The following is a 21173-nucleotide window of genomic DNA, read 5'->3' on the forward strand; positions in this document are numbered from 1 at the left end:
TAAGGGCCACAAGATTAGCTGAGTTGGAGGATAAGTTCCGCCAGAGGGGCTATCCCGCACATGTTTTAGAGGAGGCCAGGAACCCCACACAAAGAGAGAGAGCAACAGGAAGAATATCTAGAATTCCATTTGTTAGACAGTATCATCCAGTGGTACACAAAATAGATGCCGTAGTGAGAAAACATTGGCCAATACTGTCTACTTCTTAACCAAGTATTCAGGAATGTGTGAGCCCCCCGTTGATTTGTAATAAAAGAGCACCTAACCTGAGAGATAGGCTGGTGCGAGCGGATGTGGGCTCCCAGATTGCTGAAAGAAAGCAAACTGTCCTTAGGACTCAAAAACATGGCACATTTGCATGTCTGTGTGTGGACACATTGTCCCACCCACATACGGTTGAGAATATTAAATTACGCCACTTCAGCACCTGTGATACAACGAATGTCGTCTATGTCATAAAATGCCTATGCGGTCTCCTATACGTTGGAGAGACATCCCAGCGTGTGGGAGACCGCATTAATAGACAAAAGTCATCTATCCAATGTAAAAACCTGCTGTACCCCATCCCATATCAATTTGAAAAAATGGGACACAATGTGTCCCAATTAAGATATCAGGTAATTGATCAGGTATACTGTCCCAGGAGAGGGGGGGGGGGGGGGGGCATTCAAAACTTATTGCGCAAGAAGGAAGCCTACTGGATCCTCAGACTGTCCACCTTGGAACCCAAAGGCCTTAATAGGGATTATGAATTGTCTTCCTTTTTATAAGATGCTACTGGATGTGGTTTTAATTAATAATTATCATTCTCCATTATTTTCAGTCACACCGTTGACGGGAGTACCCAGGATGGAAGCCCAATAAGATCAGTATATTTGGCCATTTAATATTATTGTTATTATAATTTACTGATTTAAGTAATAAGATATAGTTTGATTGATATATACCTAGCTTCATGTAATCCAAACAAAAGGGAGTCTTTTGTATACAAACAAAAATGGTTACCATGACAACACCGGAAGTGGGTTGGGCTATAACATATAAATGTGAACAACAACATTGTGATATATGTCAGTCTGAGTAAGGCTTTGTCCGAAACGCGTCCACATATGCTGTATACACCTGTATGAATAAATACTTTCACTGAGCAGAAAGAAGTGAGTGCCGGGATTTTTTTTCTATTTCCATATTATCTACAAGCCGCGTGCACCACGAGGAGCGAGTGCCGACCTACACCTGTTCCTTATTATATAAAGGGCTGTAGTCTGTAAATTCTCTCTCTTAGTTCCAGATTATCAAGCAAGCACAAGCATCTCAGCAGAAATCTCAATTCATCTTCGCCAAATCCTAAGAACCTGCAGCCACTAAACCGTGAGTTACAAAGCTCAATCTATCAAAGCTCAATCTATCAGCTAAAATATTATAATTAGTAGCACAGTGGCCTGCAGCAAAGCTCATTGCTTCAGAGTCCCAGCAAGGCCTGTGGGGAACCTGCATTCCGGTTACCTCTTATGAGACTGTTATGTATAAAGACTGTTGCATAAAATCTTCAAGTAAAGTTCTTCACTTTATTCATAAAGTCTGCTGTGGACATTCCGTTATTTTTCCTGCCGTTTCTGGGATAGTTGGTGGTAAGACCATTAACACTAAGGAAACGGCACCCTGGTGTCACGACATCTAAGGGTTAATACCACCAGACCCTGCACTTTCATCACCACAACACCTCAGACACCACAACTCTCCTGGTTCACCACAACTCTTTTGGCATCTTACGAACAGGATACGGGTGTGTGCCTTAAAGAACTTTGCTACCCTGACAAAAGCCATAGTGCTCCCCCTATTCAGAACTGTGTTTTATGAACTGTCTAGAATTATCACATGTAGTGAATACAGTTGCGCCCAGAAGTGTACGGGACTTTACTGTTGAGATTGTGCTTAGCTGGGGCGCAAGAAAAAGTAAGGGGGAGGTGAAGAATTCTGTGTGCTTGCTGTGTACCTGAAGGGGTTAAAGTCAGCGACGGGCCTTCCCGCGTGCGCGAAAAGCTGCGACTCCTCCCCGCTGATCCTCCGCAGTCACGCCTCTAAGTTCCAGCCGGAAGGAACGAAAAGTCCCTTCTGTGTGGCCAAGGGGAAAGATTTCTTGCCCGGACCAAACCGAAAATCCTCCGGGTGCAGTGAAAATTCAAAAGCTCCGGCAGCTGTGCCCGCATCCCTATAGTGTACCTCCGCTGCAAAGACAGAAGAATCCGGGCAGCGCAGCTGATACCGCAGACTCCAGCAGCAGATTGCACAAGCCGCTGCAGCACAGCGCAGTTCATCTTAAAAGATCATCGTACCCTAATTGCCCAGCAGAGACAATGCACTCAATCTTCAAGACAGCGCTCTAAAGCTTCAGGACAGCACACTCAAGCTTCAGGACAGCGCACTCAAGCTCCAAATCAGTGCACTCAAATTTTCTTAAAGGGCCAGCGTACCCAATCAAGTTTCCAAGATGTCAGCACCTACAGCATCAACACCACCACCTAACCAACAGGATGGAGGTGCTCCTGCAAGAGGTGTCACCACAGTCTGTCCTCTTCACCTCCAGCTCAACGTTTAAATTTGGGAGCTCCTGTAGCCACACCTGTCTTCTTGGGGAATCCAGTGCTCCCTAACTATAATTCGGATCCTTTCACCCTGCGAGGCTTCAAGGAGAAGATACAGAGTCTCTTTGTTTTCTGTTCTTTTCATCCCTAACCAGCAGGTGCAGTTACTCACGGAACAGCTACGGGGATCTGCATTGGAAGAGGACTGCACCTGGCCAGCTGCCGAAGAGGCCACAGTGGAGCAGATTTTTTAGGGACTCTACCAAGTGTTCGAGTCTCACTCCCCATCTGAGGTACGTCTACGCTTGTACGAGAGACGTCAGAAACCAGGTGAGACCCTTTGGGACTATGCTGTAGTATTACAAAATGCATTAGAAACTGTGCAGAAGTTAGACGGCATTAGGCCCGAGCAGGGTAACAAGGTGCTCATGGACAGATTTATAGATGGGGCATAAAATAAACGGGACAAGGCCCAACTTGGAATGCTGGAGGTGCAGAACCCTGACATATCTTTCCCTGCCTTTATGAGATTGGCCATAAAAGTCAGGGCCCGAGGCAGATTGTTGCACCAATACCTGCCCCTACAAGCCCTGCGCCCGCAGATTTACAGAGTGTATGACAGGACATTGACCGGTTGACTAAAGCCGTTAAAGAACTGGCAAGCAGGACTATCCCACCTGATCAAGAGACACTTCCACCCAGAAAACCTGCTCCCCGTCCTGCCAATCCACCTCATTACCCCCCTGTGAGGCCTCCAGGGACTCAGAGACCCTTCTGTAGTCATTGCAATAAAGCCGGGCATTGGAAAAGTCAGTGCTGGGCTTTAAACGGGAATCCCCTGAGGTTGAGGACCGCCCCTCAGGAGCATCATCACTAGGTCCAGAACCAACCTGCACCAAATCAGGACTTTCCATGTACATTGCCCCATGCCCTTATGTGAAGATTATTGTGGAGGGGGTACAGTTAGAAGCCCTCATTGACATGGGGTCCCAGGTATCCACTATTCCTAAAGATGTACTTTATAGATATTGGGGACCTGAGTTACTGTGTGAACCAGATGATGTGGATTTTCAAGGGATGACAGGGAACAGGAAACCAGTACCCAGGCGTGGGTACTGGGAGCCCACCATACAAGTGGGAGAGTGTGTCCTCCGAGGACAAGGTGTCATTATCACAAATGTTGTTGATATAGGGGCAGCAGAGTCCATCCTAGGAATGAACATTATGAGGCATTGTTTTGAGGAGATTGTAGGGTTCTTGCATGCATCTCTCCCTCACATGTCACCCTTAGGCCGGTGAGCTGCGCAACACCATCTGAAGACGCTGCAAGCTGAACAGAAATTTGTCAACCGCCAGGGGAGATCTGCACCAAATCAGGACTTTCCATGTACATTGCCCCATGCCCTTATGTGAAGATTATTGTGGAGGGGGTACAGTTAGAAGCCCTCATTGACATGGGGTCCCAGGTATCCACTATTCCTAAAGATGTACTTTATAGATATTGGGGACCTGAGTTACTGTGTGAACCAGATGATGTGGATTTCCAAGTCATGACAGGGAACACGAAACCAGTACCCTGGCATGGGTACTGGGAGCCCACCATACAAGTGGGAGAGTGTGTCCTCTGAGGACAAGGTGTCATTATCACAAATGTTGTTGATAAAGGGGCAGCAGAGTCCATCCTAGGAATGAACATTATGAGGCATTGTTTTGAGGAGATTGTAGGGTTCTTGCATGCATCTCTCCCTCACATGTCACCCTTAGGCCGGTGAGCTGCGCAACACCATCTGAAGACGCTGCAAGCTGAACAGAAATCTGTCAACCGCCAGGGGAGATCTGCCGAGTGAGGGTTCAAGATATACGGTCTGTGATCCTCCAACTGCAGATGGAGACAATTATCTGGTGCCGTGCCCTACCAGGGGTGATGAACCAGGATTACCAGGCCCTACTGGAACCGATTCAGCTGGAAGACTACCCCTTGGTCCGTGCAGCGAGGAGTCTAGTTACTGTGTCTAACGGAAGGGTCCCAGTCCGAGTAGTCAACTTGTCAAGAAGAAATATGGGACCATCCACTTCTGCGTGGATTACCGGAAGCTGAATAACGTCACCCACAAACATGTCTATCCTCTGCCTCGTATTGAAGAATCCCTGACTGACCTAGGATCTGTTGTCTACTTCTCTACTCTAGATTTGACCAGTGGATATTGGCAAGTGCTGATGGCGGAAGAGGACCGTGAGAAAACAGCGTTTGTAACACCGATGGGGCTCTTCGAATTCAAAAGTATGCCCTTTGGGCTATGCAACGCCCCTGCCACCTTTCAACGCCTAATGGAACGATGCCTAGGACATCTTAATTTCCAGAGTGTGTTACTATATCTTGATGATGTCATCGTCTACTCCAAGACTTACCAGGAGCATCTGGACCACTTAAAGGAGGTGTTTCAAGTCCTAATCCAACATGGACTTAAGATCAAACCCTCTGAGTGCCATCTACTGAAGCCACGAGTCCATTATCTCAGTCATGTGGTCAGCGCAAAAGGTGTCCAGCCTGACACAGAAAAAGTGAGTGTTATCAAGGACTGGCTTACACCACGCACAGTGCGGGACATCAGAAGCTTCCTGGGATTCGCTGGCTACTACCGGCGCTTCATCCCTCACTTTGCCCAAATTGCTGGACCCCTTATAGCCCTTCTCCGGGGTACTGCGAAGGAGAATTATATTCTATAGTGGGGTGAAGAACAGGAAACGACGTTCTGAGCTTTGAAGTACCTACTCACCGAGCCGCCTGATTATGGCCAGCCCTTCAGTTTGTACACAGATACTAGTTCCGAAGGTCTGGGAGCTGTTCTATCCCAGGTGCAAGACGGTAAAGAAAGGGTGATAGCCTATGCCAGCAGACATCTGCGGGGAACAGAGAAGAATGACGCCAACTACAGTTCCTTCAAGTTGGAGCTCCATGCCTTGGTCTGGGCCGTGACTGAAAAGTTTAAGGACTATCTAGCAGCCACCCCTTTCACTGTGTACACCGACAACAACCCATTGGCACATCTGAACACAGCAAAATTGGGAGCCATTGAGCAGCGTTGGGCCTCCAGACTGGCCAACTACGACTTCAACATTAAATACCGAAGTGGCAAGTCTAATGTGAACGCTGATGTGCTCTCCTGTATGGCTCCTGGTGAAGAACCACCCGTCGAGGACGAGTGAGAAGACGTGGAGATGCCCCCATTCTATCAGAGGTTCGTAAGTCAGAATGTCCTGACTACACAGGAAGACGGTGAACCTGGATCTACAAAGGTTCCTGAGGACCTCTATACCTGGAAGACTTTACAGGACGAATGTCGAGTCATGAGGGATCTGTTGGACTACTTACTCCTGAAAAAGGTACCAACCAGTCTACGCCGGTCACAATGTGACTATGAATTGAAGAGGTTGTGGTGACAAAGAAACCGACTGTTTATCCACAAAGGACTGCTGTACAGGAACTCGTTTGATCCAATCTCTGGTGAATGACTCCATCAGATCCTGATCCCTAGAAGAGATGCTGCCATGGTCCTGAATGCCTATCATGATCAGTCGGGACATTTGGGATCCACAAAACTGAAGCCACCTTCAGACAGAGATTCTATTGGGTAGGGATGCGAGGAGACATTGAAAAGTGGTGCGGTGAATGTACTGTCTGCAACGTCACCAAAATCTCCGCAAGGATGCGAGAGCACCACTTCATCCTATCCAAACTGAAAGGCCCAACCAGCTGGTTGCCTTGGGTCATGTGAAGTTGTCATCTACAAGGTCTGGATACACCTACGCCCTTACCATGGTAGACCACTATTCCAAGTGGGTAGTTGTGGTGCCTGTCAAAGACCTCACGGCGAAGACTGCTCCGCAAATGTTCTATTCCAACTGGGCCCTGACCCTGGGATGTCCGGAGTCAGTCCTCACGGATCGGGGAACAGCCTTTGAAACCCAACTGTTCCAGAAACTGTGCCAGTTTCCCGACTGCAAAAAGCTCCGGACTACAGCTTACCACCCCCAGGGGAATGGACTGGGTGAACGAATCAACCAGGTCTTCATACACATGCTGCGAGCAACATCAGTGTCCAAGCACGAAGAGTGGCCCCGGCTATTGCCGGAACTGTTGGAAATATACAACAACACCATCCACTACTCCACGGGGTACACCCCCTTCTTCCTAATGATGGGACGACATGGGCAACTTCCCAAGGACCGAGCATTTGGGTTACAAGCACCCTTCAATAATTCTCCACAAGCTTCGCAAGAGTGGGTCTCTGATCACCAAAGAAGAATTCAGGAAGCTAAGGAGATTGTTGGAAAGAAAATGGCCCAAGAACGTCAGCAGAGAGACTACAACTGCCACGCCTCTGCTAAACTGTTACAACTGGGAGACAGAGTTTGACTAAGGAAGTTCCCCAGAACTCATAAGTTAGACTCCATCTGGGAAACGGAACCTTATACTATAACCGCTTTGCCATACCCAGACTCAGATGTCTACGAAGTACAGAAGAATGGATTGAACCGCAGATGGTTCATCGGAACCGAATCAAATTGTGCTTTAGAGAGGACCTCCCAGAACCTCCTCCTCATGTTCCCACAACCGCTAGACCCATGAGGGAATATGTTCCAGGATAAGGGATCCATCCGTCGATGGACATTCCAATGTTCTCATCCAACCAGCCTGCAGTATTCTGTGCAATGCCCTATCCAGCTCCAGCACAGCCGTCTCTGGTCTCCTCTCCTGCTGCAAGCCTGTCTCCCGTGGCAACTCCAGTAAGGTCAGAACCAATCTCACCGATTCCTATGGGTTCCCTCAGTCCAGAGTTAAGTACAACTTCTGCCTCCAGCCCTCAAGCTGGTCTTTCTGGGACTGAAGTCACAAGAGTTCTGACAGAAGAAAATACTCCCAAAACCCAAGAGGTGGTGTTGTGTCGGTCTCAAAGGTTGACCCAAGGAAATATACCAATTAGATATTAAGACTGACAACATTCATAAATATAGTGTACACATAGTACATAAACTTCATTAGTGTACATTCAGAATTCAGTACACACAACTCAGAAAAAAAAATCTCACAAAAACACAAACTTAATGGGGTACTCCGGCACTAAGACATCTTATACCCTATCCAAAGGATAGGGGATAAGATGCCTGATCGTGGGGGTCCCGTCGCTGGGGACCCCCATGATCTTCCACGCGGTACCCCGTTAGAATAAGCCCCCGGAGCGTCTGATTACTGGCAATCACGGGGACGGAGCATAGTGATGTCACAGGTCTGCCTCCGTGTGATGTCTCGCACCACCCCCTCAATGCAAGCCTATGGAGGGGGCTTGGCAGCTGTCACACGAGGGCATAGCCGTGACGGGACCCAGCGGCGTGACCCCCGTGATCAGGCATCTTATCCCCTATCCTTTGGATAGGGGATAAGATGTCTTAGCGCCGGAGTACCCCTTTAAGTCTTAGGGACTGTATCATGCTATATCTCAGTCCATACCATTGTTATGCACTAATGTCATGCACTAATATGTTCTTTTGTCTCTATAGTGTTCAGGATGCTCTTCCTGGCCAGAAGGTATTCCTGTAGCTAACTAAAAATACACGTATCCAGTAAGGTAACAGTATGCTACTTGTTATCTAGTAAAGAGTTCTAGGGGTAAGTGTGTAGTACCGATAGACCCTAGTAGCTAAGGCATTGGGCAGAAAGCCTCAGGCAACCCAATCCGCAACCAGTGTATAACTCTAGAAAATAATAGGTGGTATAATAATATGTGGTATAATATCTAAGGTATGTCAAATAGAAAAATTGATAGTGAGATTTATTATGGTATGTAGAAACACATACTTCTAGTCGTGTATTAGTATATTTGTCAGTCAAGAGAAAAAGTCAAATGTCAGTCAAATGTTATTTGTTATTTAATTTCATGCATAGTCAATAGGTGCATAATAAAGTAAAGTAAAATAGAGATACCAAAAGGATATATAGGTAAATTCATACTATCCTGTTTGTTTCTTTTTGGAACACAGTGCTCTCTGCTGACATCATGACCACAGTGCTCTCTGCTGACATCCCTGTCCATTTTAGGAACTGTCCAGAGCAGCGTATGTTTGCTGTGGGGATTTTCTCCTACTCTGGACACTTCTTAAAAGGGACAGAGATGTTAGCAGAGAGTATTGTGGTCATGATGTCAGCAGAGAGCACTGTGTTCCAAAAAGAAAACCATTTCCTCTGTAGGATTCAGCAGCTAATAAGTACTGGGAGGATTAAGATTTTTAAATAGAATTCATTCCCTTTAATGATAAAACTTTGTAAGGAATAATTCTATTTTGTAGCCTTATATCACCTTGTAGCCCCTGTTCCACTGAATTAAAAAGTGTTTTTATGTTTTTTTATCTTCTTCCTGGTGTTATCAATATATGGCTTTTTTGCACTCCTTGAACAGCCTCACAGAGATTCAGATTCACGCCCTCAATGTAGGACCACGATAGTTACCACCCAGTTGGCTATTTGTGACTAATTTGCATATCTGGAGTGAAAAAGAACGTTTTTAGATAGAAATTAGAGATTGTTATACATAGTAATGAAACTGTTCTAAAAATGTTAAAAGATTATTGTAAAAAATTACATATATCACTCGAAGGCATAAAAGTAATAATCATTATGTCTAGTAAGTGATATTCATACTTATTTGCCATGTTTATTTTATATCTTCAATTTCACAATGCTAGAGCTTAGCAATGTAGACTAAAACACATACTATATTGTGAGCAAAGCATCATTATAGTCTGAATAACTTAGCATACAGCTTACTTCCATGTCCTTTAGCCACAGTGAGACAAGTTATTTAAATTCAAGTGTAGTAAAATTCAAGCTTTAAATAAAATATGTATATTGATGTGAAATAATAAATAGTTCTCAGTGTTCATCCACTTAAAATATTTTTAAAGCATATATCAGATTTACTTTATTTTAAAGTTGATGTGAAACTACACAGGCACTAGTCTACTAGATAAAAAAAACTATTTTTGAGTAGCACATAAATCCATATACTCATAGACAAACTATTATGGGATTTCTCTTATCAAGCCTCTTTTCAACTGAGATAGAGTTTCATAGGTTTAACATACTATTGCTTGGAAACATTGGTTGTCAGGGTGAAATTGTATGGTTGTAGCTTTGAGAGGGTAAAAGAATGCAAAAAAGAGAGATGAGAAATAATAGAATCAATGTGAAGCACAACTTAACAAAAATACGCATAAGTCATAAGGAAATCTATTGAATAAACTTGGGCAACTGCTTAGTACAGCTGGAAGGTTGCTCCTCTGAATTTTCGAAGATTTTTTATTACAGTTTCTTCTCTTATGATTTCACATCCATGTTTACATTCTTCAGGCAGAAACTTTGCTCATTTTGTAATGTTCGTACTCATATAAATGTAAAGGTCAAAGCAGTGAATACATTTAAAAAGGCAGTGAAATGCCAATGGGCTCATTTAAGTTGCATTTTTTCTATTGTCCTTCTAACAAATTGTATTTAAAATGTTGAATATTAAAGATTGAAGGGGTTCTCTGATTTAAATAATCTAATTGCTGCTTGCTAGAACTAGAAAATAATAAACTACAGTGTACTTACCTTCCCTTCCTCAGCCCCAATGCTCAAGAAGTTGTAAGGTGGTGCCTTCATGGATCGTTTTTTTTGTTTATTTTTTTGCAGTGTAGCCAGGTGCAACCACTGCCATTTGGCAATACTGTTGCCAAGAAGGGGTTTACTTGGCCTGTAAGAACCTTTAGGGAGAAGATTGTCCAGAGTGGGACACTATCTCCGCCAGCTAGCCTTCTTTCCATGGTGCATTTCCATGGTGCTTTCCATGGTCCATCTCTTCTCTAGATTAGGCCAATCCACATGATGTAAGAGAAAACCTGAATAATCAGTCCAGGCCACCTTGTTCCATTGCTCCTGTTACACACTGCGCTCCGGCAGCAAGCACCGGCCGTGAGCGCAGTGTCCCTGTGTCCCCGACTGCCGGCGGTCCGGGATTCACATCGCAAGATGCACCCGCATGAAAATTCCCAGCCCGTCACTCACCTCGGCCCACTCCTGCAGCTCTCTCCCTCTCTCTTTCGCGCGTCCGTGTCCCTTAGGGTGCACGCACGACAGAGCTTTGAAATTTAAAGGGCCAGTATGCCCATAATTACTAAAAGCACCTGACAGCACATCATAAGTTGTTGCACCTCTCACACACCCCTGCCGGATCTTCAGTGCTTATTGCCTGAGAGAAAGCATTTCCTATTGCCTGTTTTGCCATACCCGTGTATCCAGACCTTCCTGCTACGTTTTTTTACTACAAACCTTTGCCGCCTGCCTTGACCTTCTGCTACGATGACTACGCTTCAGCCTCCTCTTTCGGTACGTCACCATGCCCAGTTACCTGTGTGGTCGAGCCGTGTCGGGGGTAGCGACCTGGGTGTCGCCTGCCACAGCAAGCCCATCCTACCTTGCCTGCGGGCTCTGGTGAAGACCTGCAGCACCTTAGACTCCGCTCCCCAATACGGTCCGAGGATCCACATCCAGTTCCGTTACAGCTCCATTGTCCAGCTGTAATGCTAATGTACTTATTGTAGGCACTTTCAGTGCTTTCAGCTGTAGACAGGTATATGGCTACAGAGAAATTGAGCACTGTACTGTGTATATTAAAACCTATCATAGGCAGCATAATTTTTCCCCATAAATTTCTGTTAAAGTAGCTCTTCTGTGGTATTGGAATAGATGGACTAGCCTTGGTTCTCTGTATACATCATTGAGCCATGAGTGCCCATGATGTAAATGTCACTGCTATATAAATGGGTTCCACAGTTTGGACAATCTCTACTTGTTGGGGCAGTGTCCTTACAAAAATAAGATCACAAAGAGTGCACCTGGAAGGATCCAGTTAGTTTGTAACAGGTGAATCTGTCTTTTGCTCAGACAGAAGCTTCCTGTTCAGCTGCAGCACAACCAATTGCTGTGACGATGCCCGGGCCAATCAGGAGGAGTGGACGACTAGCCAATTGTGGCCTCAGCAATGATATTTGTTATCTACCTGTACCACATTTTGTATGAAATGTTTCTTGGCCTATTGTTAAGGTATTTTATGTTACATATTTTGCTTAAAGGGGTACTCCACTGCTCAGCGTTTGGAACAGACTGCTCATCACAAGTTCCCGGCGCCAGCTCCAGTGTTTGGAACAGTTTGTTCCAAACGCTGAGCAGCGGAGTACCACTTTAACTTATCCTCTGGAAAACATTTTTTTTTTTAAATCAACTGGTTCCAGAAAGTTAAACAGATTTGTAAATTACTTCTATTTAAAAATCTTAAAGGGGTTCTCCACCATAAGGGGATTTTAGTACGTACCTGGCAGGCAGTAATGGACATACTTAGGAAGTATCAGCTTGTCTTGGGGCTAAATTGCTATGTCATGAGATTATCATAACATTGTGGCTAGCTTTTTGTGAACTTGTATTTCCTGTTTGACTTTTCTTTTTTGACTACAAATCCCACAATTCCATTTTCCTCCCTCCCAAACATCAGCCACCCCACCCATTGAAACATAAATCAGCTGCATCCATCAAAAGACCTGTGGATTTCAATCAGGGTGCCTACAGCTGTTGCATTAGTTGCAGTTGATCCCTCTCCCACCAAGCGATCGCTCCACCCATTGAAACAAACAGGCTCCCTGTCATCAGCTGACTAGTGATGTCAGGTCTCGGCCGCATTTCAAGCTGGGAAAAATCTGAGACAACAGTCATATTGCATGCTGTTAAAAATAAATAGTGGGGTGAAAATCACAGAGGAATTGTGAGAAAATCATCACATACAGATACAGACACTATATTATGAACTACACTAACTTTACAGCCCCTGTAGCATAGTCAAATTAAAAAAAAATTATCCTTCCAGTACTTATCGGCTTCTGTATACTACAGAGGAAGTTGAGTTGTTCTTTTCTCTCTGATCACAGTGCTCTCTGCTGACACCTCTGTCTGTGTCAGGAACTGTCCAGAGCAGGAGAGGTTTGCTATACTGATTTGTTCCTGCTCTGGACAGTTTTTGACACAGACAGAGGTGTCAGTAGAGAACACTGTGGTCAGACAGAAAAGAACAACTTAATTTCCTCTGGAGCATACAGCAGATGACAAGTACTGGAAGGATTAAGATTTTTTTTAAATAGAAGCAATTCACAAATCTGTTTAACTTTCTGGCACCAGTTGATTTAAAATAGTTTTCCACCGGAGTACCCCTTTAAAGTGTCATTAGCAAAAACTTTTTATATAATGTAGATAATACCATTATATTTATATTTGTAATATACATTGGTTAAAAAATGTTTATATTTTTGGGTGAAAAAATGCTGTCCCTGCAGCTATTGCCTGTGTGTCTTTGTAAGTGAGGGCAGGACAAGCAGGGCTTTGTCACTTATCCTGCTTTGTGAGCTGGGAGAGTGTTACAGTGTCTCCGTGTACAGAGCTCTGCTTGTCCTCAGTATACAGAGCCCTGCTTGTCCTCAGTGTACATAGCTGTCAGGATCCGGGCTGGTATGCAGGAAGGGCACTGGAGTGGATCCTCTGTGTCAGTGAGGGGATGGCATGGGCCGTACCAGGGGAACGGAATTTAAGAGGTTACTGGTTTTCACCAGAGCCCGCTGCAAAGCGGGATGGACTTGCTGCGGCAGGTAACCCCCAGGTCGTTCCACCCGATAGCGACTCAACCTCACTGACAGCTGAGACAGGCACGGTACACAAGGACAAGGCAAGGCGAGGTCAGACATAGCAGAAGGTCAAGGCAGGCGGCAAGGTTCGTAGTCAGGGGCAACGGCAAGGGGTCTGGATACACAAGCTAGGGAACACACAGAAATGCTTTCTCAGGGCACAAGGCAACAAGATCCGGCGAGGACAGGAAGGGGAAGTGGGATTATATAGTGTAGGGAGTGATTGGAACTGATTGGGCCAGGCACCAATTAATGGTGCACTGGCCCTTTAAATCTGAGAGACCCGGCACGCGCGCACCCTAGGGACTGAGCAGGAGGACGGGGCAGGTGAGTGGAACGGGATGCGACCTGCGGGCAGGCAGATCCCCGCCGGGGGACACAGAGCAGCGCTCCTGGTCAGTGAGTCTGACCAGGGCGTTGCAAGCAAGATTAGAAAGCCGCGAGTGCTCCGGGGAAGGAGCGGGACCAGGAGCACTGTTACGCCGAGCGCTCCGGGTCCCCGCTCCTCCCCGGAGCGCTCGCTTCACTCTCCCCGCTGCAGCGCTCCGGTCACGTCCTCTGACCTGGGGCGCTGCGATTCCGCTGCCAGCCGGGATGCGATTCGCGATGCGGGTAGCGCCCGCTCGCGATGCGCACCCCGGCTCCCCTACCTGACTCGCTCTCCGTCTGTTCTGTCCCGGCGCGCGCGGCCCCGCTCCCTAGGGCGCGCGCGCGCCGGGTCTCTGCGATTTAAAGGGCCACTGCGCCGCTGATTGGCGCAGTGGTTCCAATTAGTGTGTTCACCTGTGCACTTCCCTATATCACCTCACTTCCCCTGCACTCCCTTGCCGGATCTTGTTGCCTTAGTGCCAGTGAAAGCGTTCCTTGTGTGTTCCTTGCCTGTGTTTCCAGACCTTCTGCCGTTGCCCCTGACTACGATCCTTGCTGCCTGCCCCGACCTTCTGCTACGTCCGACCTTGCTTCTGCCTACTCCCTTGTACCGCGCCTATCTTCAGCAGCCAGAGAGGTGAGCCGTTGCTAGTGGATACGACCTGGTCACTACCGCCGCAGCAAGACCATCCCGCTTTGCGGCGGGCTCTGGTGAAAACCAGTAGTGGCTTAGAACCGGTCCACTAGCACGGTCCACGCCAATCCCTCTCTGGCACAGAGGATCCACTACCTGCCAGCCGGCATCGTGACAGTAGATCCGGCCATGGATCCCGCTGAAGTTCCTCTGCCAGTTGTCGCTGACCTCACCACGGTGGTCACCCAGCAGTCACAACAGATAGCGCAACAAGGCCAACAGCTGTCTCAACTGACCGTTATGCTACAACAGTTACTACCACAGCTTCAGCAGTCATCTCCGCCGCCAGCTCCTGCACCTCCTCCGCAGCGAGTGGCCGCTCCTGGGCTACGCCTATCCTTGCCGGATAAATTTGATGGGGACTCTAAGTTTTGCCGTGGCTTTCTTTCCCAATGTTCCCTGCATCTGGAGATGATGTCGGACCTGTTTCCCACTGAAAGGTCTAAGGTGGCTTTCGTAGTCAGCCTTCTGTCCGGAAAAGCCCTGTCATGGGCCACACCGCTCTGGGACCGCAATGACCCCGTCACTGCCTCTGTACACTCCTTCTTCTCGGAAATCCGAAGTGTCTTTGAGGAACCTGCCCGAGCCTCTTCTGCTGAGACTGCCCTGTTGAACCTGGTCCAGGGTAATTCTTCCGTTGGCGAGTATGCCGTACAATTCCGTACTCTTGCTTCAGAATTGTCCTGGAATAATGAGGCCCTCTGCGCGACCTTCAAAAAAGGCCTATCCAGCAACATTAAAGATGTTCTGGCCGCACGAGAAATTCCTGCTAATCTACATGAACTTATTCACCTAGCCACTCGCATTGACATGCGTTTTTCCGAAAGGCGTCAGGAACTCCGCCAAGATATGGACTCTGTTCGCACGAGGCGTTTCTCCTCCTCGGCTCCTCTCTCCTCTGGTCCCCTGCAATCTGTTCCTGTGCCTTCCGCCGTGGAGGCTATGCAGGTCGACCGGTCTCGCCTGACACCTCAAGAGAGGACACGACGCCGTATGGAGAACCTCTGCCTGTACTGTGCTAGTACCGAACACTTCCTGAGGGATTGTCCTATCCGTCCTCCCCGCCTGGAAAGACGTACGCTGACTCCGCACAAAGGTGAGACAGTCCTTGATGTCTACTCTGCTTCTCCACGTCTTACAGTGCCTGTGCGGATGTCTGCCTCTGCCTTCTCCTTCCCTGCTGTGGCCTTCTTGGACTCTGGATCTGCAGGAAATTTTATTTTGGCCTCTCTCGTCAACAGGTTCAACATCCCGGTGACCAGTCTCGCCAGACCCCTCTACATCAATTGTGTAAATAATGAAAGATTGGACTGTACCATACGTTTCCGCACGGAGCCCCTTCTTATGAGCATCGGATCTCATCATGAGAGGATTGAACTTTTGGTCCTCCCCAATTGCACCTCGGAAATTCTCCTTGGACTTCCCTGGCTTCAACTTCATTCCCCAACCCTGGATTGGTCCACTGGGGAGATCAAGAGTTGGGGGTCCTCTTGTTCCAAGAACTGTCTAAAACCGGTTCCCAGTAACCCTTGCCGTAACTCTGTGGTTCCTCCAGTAACCGGTCTCCCTAAGGCCTATATGGACTTCGCGGATGTTTTCTGCAAAAAACAAGCTGAGACTCTACCTCCTCACAGGCCTTATGATTGCCCTATCGACCTCCTCCCGGGTACTACTCCACCCCGGGGCAGAATTTATCCTCTCTCTGCCCCAGAGACTCTTGCCATGTCCGAATACGTCCAGGAGAATCTAAAAAAGGGCTTTATCCGTAAATCCTCCTCTCCTGCCGGAGCCGGATTTTTCTTTGTGTCCAAAAAAGATGGCACTCTACGTCCTTGCATTGACTACCGCGGTCTTAATAAAATCACGGTTAAGAACCGCTACCCTTTACCCCTCATCTCTGAACTCTTTGATCGCCTCCAAGGTGCCCACATCTTTACTAAATTGGACTTAAGAGGCGCCTATAACCTCATCCGCATCAGAGAGGGGGACGAGTGGAAAACGGCATTTAACACCAGAGATGGACACTTTGAGTATCTGGTCATGCCCTTTGGCCTGTGCAACGCCCCTGCCGTCTTCCAAGACTTTGTCAATGAAATTTTTCGTGATCTGTTATACTCCTGTGTTGTTGTATATCTGGACGATATCCTAATTTTTTCTGCCAATCTAGAAGAACACCGCCAGCATGTCCGTATGGTTCTTCAGAGACTTCGTGACAATCAACTCTATGCCTAAATTGAGAAATGTCTGTTTGAATGCCAATCTCTTCCTTTTCTAGGATATTTGGTCTCTGGCCAGGGACTACAGATGGATCCAGACAAACTCTCTGCCGTCTTAGATTGGCCACGCCCCTCCGGACTCCGTGCTATCCAACGCTTTTTGGGGTTCGCCAATTATTACAGGCAATTTATTCCACATTTTTCTACCATTGTGGCTCCTATCGTGGCTTTAACCAAAAAAAATGCTGATCCCAAGTCCTGGCCTCCTCAAGCAGAAGACGCCTTTAAACGACTCAAGTCTGCCTTTTCTTCGGCTCCCGTCCTCTCCAGACCTGACCCTTCCAAACCCTTCCTATTGGAGGTTGATGCCTCCTCAGTGGGAGCTGGAGCTGTTCTTCTACAAAAAAATTCTTCCGGGCATGCTGTCACTTGTGGTTTTTTCTCTAGGACCTTCTCTCCAGCGGAGAGGAACTACTCCATCGGGGATCGAGAGCTTCTAGCCATTAAATTAGCACTTGAGGAATGGAGGCATCTGCTGGAGGGATCAAGTTCTCCTGTTATTATCTACACCGACCACAAGAACCTCTCCTACCTCCAGTCTGCCCAACGGCTGAATCCTCGCCAGGCCCGGTGGTCTCTGTTCTTTGCCCGATTTAATTTTGAGATTCACTTTCGTCCTGCCGATAAGAACATTAGGGCCGATGCTCTCTCTCGTTCCTCGGATGCCTCAGAAGTTGAACTCTCTCCGCAACACATCATTCCACCTGACTGCCTGATCTCCACTTCTCCTGCCTCCATCAGGCAGACTCCTCCAGGAAAGACCTTTGTTTCTCCTCGCCAACGCCTCGGAATCCTCAAATGGGGTCACTCCTCCCATCTCGCAGGTCATGCGGGTATCAAGAAATCTGTGCAACTCATCTCCCGCTTCTATTGGTGGCCGACTCTGGAGACGGATGTTGTGGACTTTGTGCGAGCCTGCACTATCTGTGCCCGGGATAAGACTCCTCGCCAGAAGCCCGCTGGTTTTCTTCATCCTCTGCCTGTCCCCGAACAGCCTTGGTCTCTGATTGGTATGGATTTCATTACTGATTTACCCCCTTCCCGTGGCAACACTGTTATTTGGGTGGTCGTTGATCGATTCTCCAAAATGGCACATTTCATCCCTCTTCCTGGTCTTCCTTCTGCCCCTCAGTTGGCTAAACAATTTTTTGTACACATTTTTCGTCTTCACGGGTTGCCTACGCAGATTGTCTCGGATAGAGGCGTCCAATTCGTGTCTAAATTCTGGAGGGCTCTCTGTAAACAACTCAAGATTAAATTAAATTTTTCTTCTGCATATCATCCCCAGTCCAATGGACAAGTAGAAAGAATTAACCAGATCTTGGGTGATTATTTGCGACATTTTGTTTCCTCCCGCCAGGATGACTGGGCAGATCTCCTCCCATGGGCCGAATTCTCGTATAACTTCAGGGTCTCTGAGTCTTCCTCCAAATCCCCATTTTTCGTGGTGTACGGCCGTCACCCTCTTCCCCCCCTCCCTACTCCCTTGCCCTCTGGTCTGCCCGCTGTGGATGAAATTTCTCGTGACCTTTCCATCATATGGAGAGAGACCCAAAATTCTCTCTTACAGGCTTCATCACGCATGAAGAAGTTCGCGGATAAGAAAAGAAGAGCTCCTCCCGTTTTTTCCCCTGGAGACAAGGTATGGCTCTCCGCTAAATATGTCCGCTTCCGTGTCCCTAGCTACAAGTTGGGACCACGCTACCTTGGTCCTTTCAAAATTTTGTGTCAAATTAATCCTGTCTCTTATAAACTTCTTCTTCCTCCTTCTCTTCGTATCCCTAATGCCTTTCACGTCTCTCTTCTCAAACCACTCATCCTCAACCGTTTTTCTCCCAAATCTGTTCCTCCCACTCCTGTTTCCGGCTCCTCGGACATCTTCTCGGTCAAAGAAATTTTAGCTGTCAAAAAGGTCAGAGGAAAAAATTTTTTTTTAGTGGACTGGGAGGGTTGTGGTCCTGAAGAGAGATCCTGGGAACCTGAGGACAACATCCTGGACAAAAGTCTGCTCCTCAGGTTCTCAGGCTCTAAGAAGAGGGGGAGACCCAAGGGGGGGGGTACTGTTACGCCGAGCGCTCCGGGTCCCCGCTCCTCCCCGGAGCGCTCGCTTCACTCTCCCCGCTGCAGCGCTCCGGTCACGTCCTCTGACCTGGGGCGCTGCGATTCCGCTGCCAGCCGGGATGCGATTCGCGATGCGGGTAGCGCCCGCTCGCGATGCGCACCCCGGCTCCCCTACCTGACTCGCTCTCCGTCTGTTCTGTCCCGGCGCGCGCGGCCCCGCTCCCTAGGGCGCGCGCGCGCCGGGTCTCTGCGATTTAAAGGGCCACTGCGCCGCTGATTGGCGCAGTGGTTCCAATTAGTGTGTTCACCTGTGCACTTCCCTATATCACCTCACTTCCCCTGCACTCCCTTGCCGGATCTTGTTGCCTTAGTGCCAGTGAAAGCGTTCCTTGTGTGTTCCTTGCCTGTGTTTCCAGACCTTCTGCCGTTGCCCCTGACTACGATCCTTGCTGCCTGCCCCGACCTTCTGCTACGTCCGACCTTGCTTCTGCCTACTCCCTTGTACCGCGCCTATCTTCAGCAGCCAGAGAGGTGAGCCGTTGCTAGTGGATACGACCTGGTCACTACCGCCGCAGCAAGACCATCCCGCTTTGCGGCGGGCTCTGGTGAAAACCAGTAGTGGCTTAGAACCGGTCCACTAGCACGGTCCACGCCAATCCCTCTCTGGCACAGAGGATCCACTACCTGCCAGCCGGCATCGTGACAAGCACTTGGTGTTACAGTACCCCCCCCCCCCCCCTTAGGTCTCCCCCTCCTTTTGGAACCAAGAAATTTGTGGATAAGCTCCTTGTCCAGAATATTGGCCTCAGGTTCCCAGGACCTTTCTTCAAGACCACAATTCTCCCAGTCAACCCAAATTATTTTTTTACCTCGAACAACCTTGGTGGCAAGGATCTCCTTGACAGAGAAGACATCAGAGGAGCCAGAGACAGGAGCAGGAACAGTGACCTTGGGAGAATAACGGTTAAGTATGAGAGGTTTGAGAAGAGAAACATGGAAAGACTTGGGAATACGAAGAGAAGAAGGAAGGTGGAGCTTGTAGGAGACAGAATTGATTTGATTTTTGATTTTAAATGGCCCAAGGTACCGAGGACCAAGCTTGTAGCTAGGGACATGGAAACGGATGTATTTGGCAGAGAGCCACACTTTGTCACCGGGGGCAAAGACAGGAGGAATTCTTCTCTTTTTATCAGCATGTCTCTTCATGCGGAATGAGGCCAGTAAGAGCGACTTTTGAGTCTCCTTCCAGATAGAGGAGAAGTCTTGTGTCAATTCATCTACGGCAGGAACTCCAGAAGAAGTGGGAATGGGGAGGGGGGAAGCGGGTGACGTCCGTACACCACAAAAAATGGAGATTTGGAGGAAGATTCGGAATTTTTTAAATTGTACGAAAATTCAGCCCAGGGCAGAAGGTCGACCCAATCATCTTGACGGGAGGAGACAAAATGTCGCAGGTAGTCCCCAAGAATCTGGTTTACTCTTTCCACTTGTCCATTGGATTGGGGATGATAAGCGGAAGAAAAATTTTATTTGATTTTTAAATGACTGCAGAATGCTCTCCAAAATTTTGAGACAAATTGGACGCCTCTATCAGAGACGATATGTGTGGGAAGCCCATGGAGACGAAAAATTTGCAGAAAAAATTGTTTCGCCAATTGTGGCGCAGAAGGAAGAACTGGAAGCGGGAAAAAATGAGCCATTTTGGAAAAACGATCAATGACCACCCAAATGACAGTGTTACCATGAGATGAAGGTAGGTCGGTGATGAAGTCCATAGCTATATGGGACCATGGCTGTTCAGGCACAGGCAGAGGAAGGAGAAGACCTGCAGGCGTCTGGCATGGAGTTTTGTCACCTGCACACACTGTAGGCCACCAATGTTACGCCGAGCGTGGCGGGTCCCCGCTCCTCCCCGGAGCGCTCGCTACACTCTCGTTACTGCAGCGCCCCGGTCACATCCACTGACCGGGTGCGCTGCGATACTGCCTCCAGCCGGGATGCGATTCGCGATGCGGGTGGCACCCGCTCGCGATGCGCACCCCGGCTCCCGTACCTGACTCGCTCTCCGTCGGTCCTGTCCCGGCGCGCGCGGCCCCGCTCCCTAGGGCGCGCGCGCGCCGGGTCTCTGCGATTTAAAGGGCCACTGCGCCGCTGATTGGCGCAGTGGTTCTAATCAGTGTGTTCACCTGTGCACTCCATATATATACCTCACTTCCCCTGCACTCCCTCGCCGGATCTTGTTGCCCTTGTGCCTAGTGAAAGCGTTCCCTTGTGTGTTCCTAGCCTGTGTTCCAGACCTCCTGCCGTTGCCCCTGACTACGATCCTTGCTGCCTGCCCCGACCTTCTGCTACGTCCGACCTTGCTTCTGTCTACTCCCTTGTACCGCGCCTATCTTCAGCAGTCAGAGAGGTTGAGCCGTTGCTAGTGGA

Source organism: Hyla sarda, chromosome 1, assembly GCF_029499605.1.
Source record: "Hyla sarda isolate aHylSar1 chromosome 1, aHylSar1.hap1, whole genome shotgun sequence".
In the NCBI taxonomy this organism is placed as follows: domain Eukaryota; kingdom Metazoa; phylum Chordata; class Amphibia; order Anura; family Hylidae; genus Hyla; species Hyla sarda.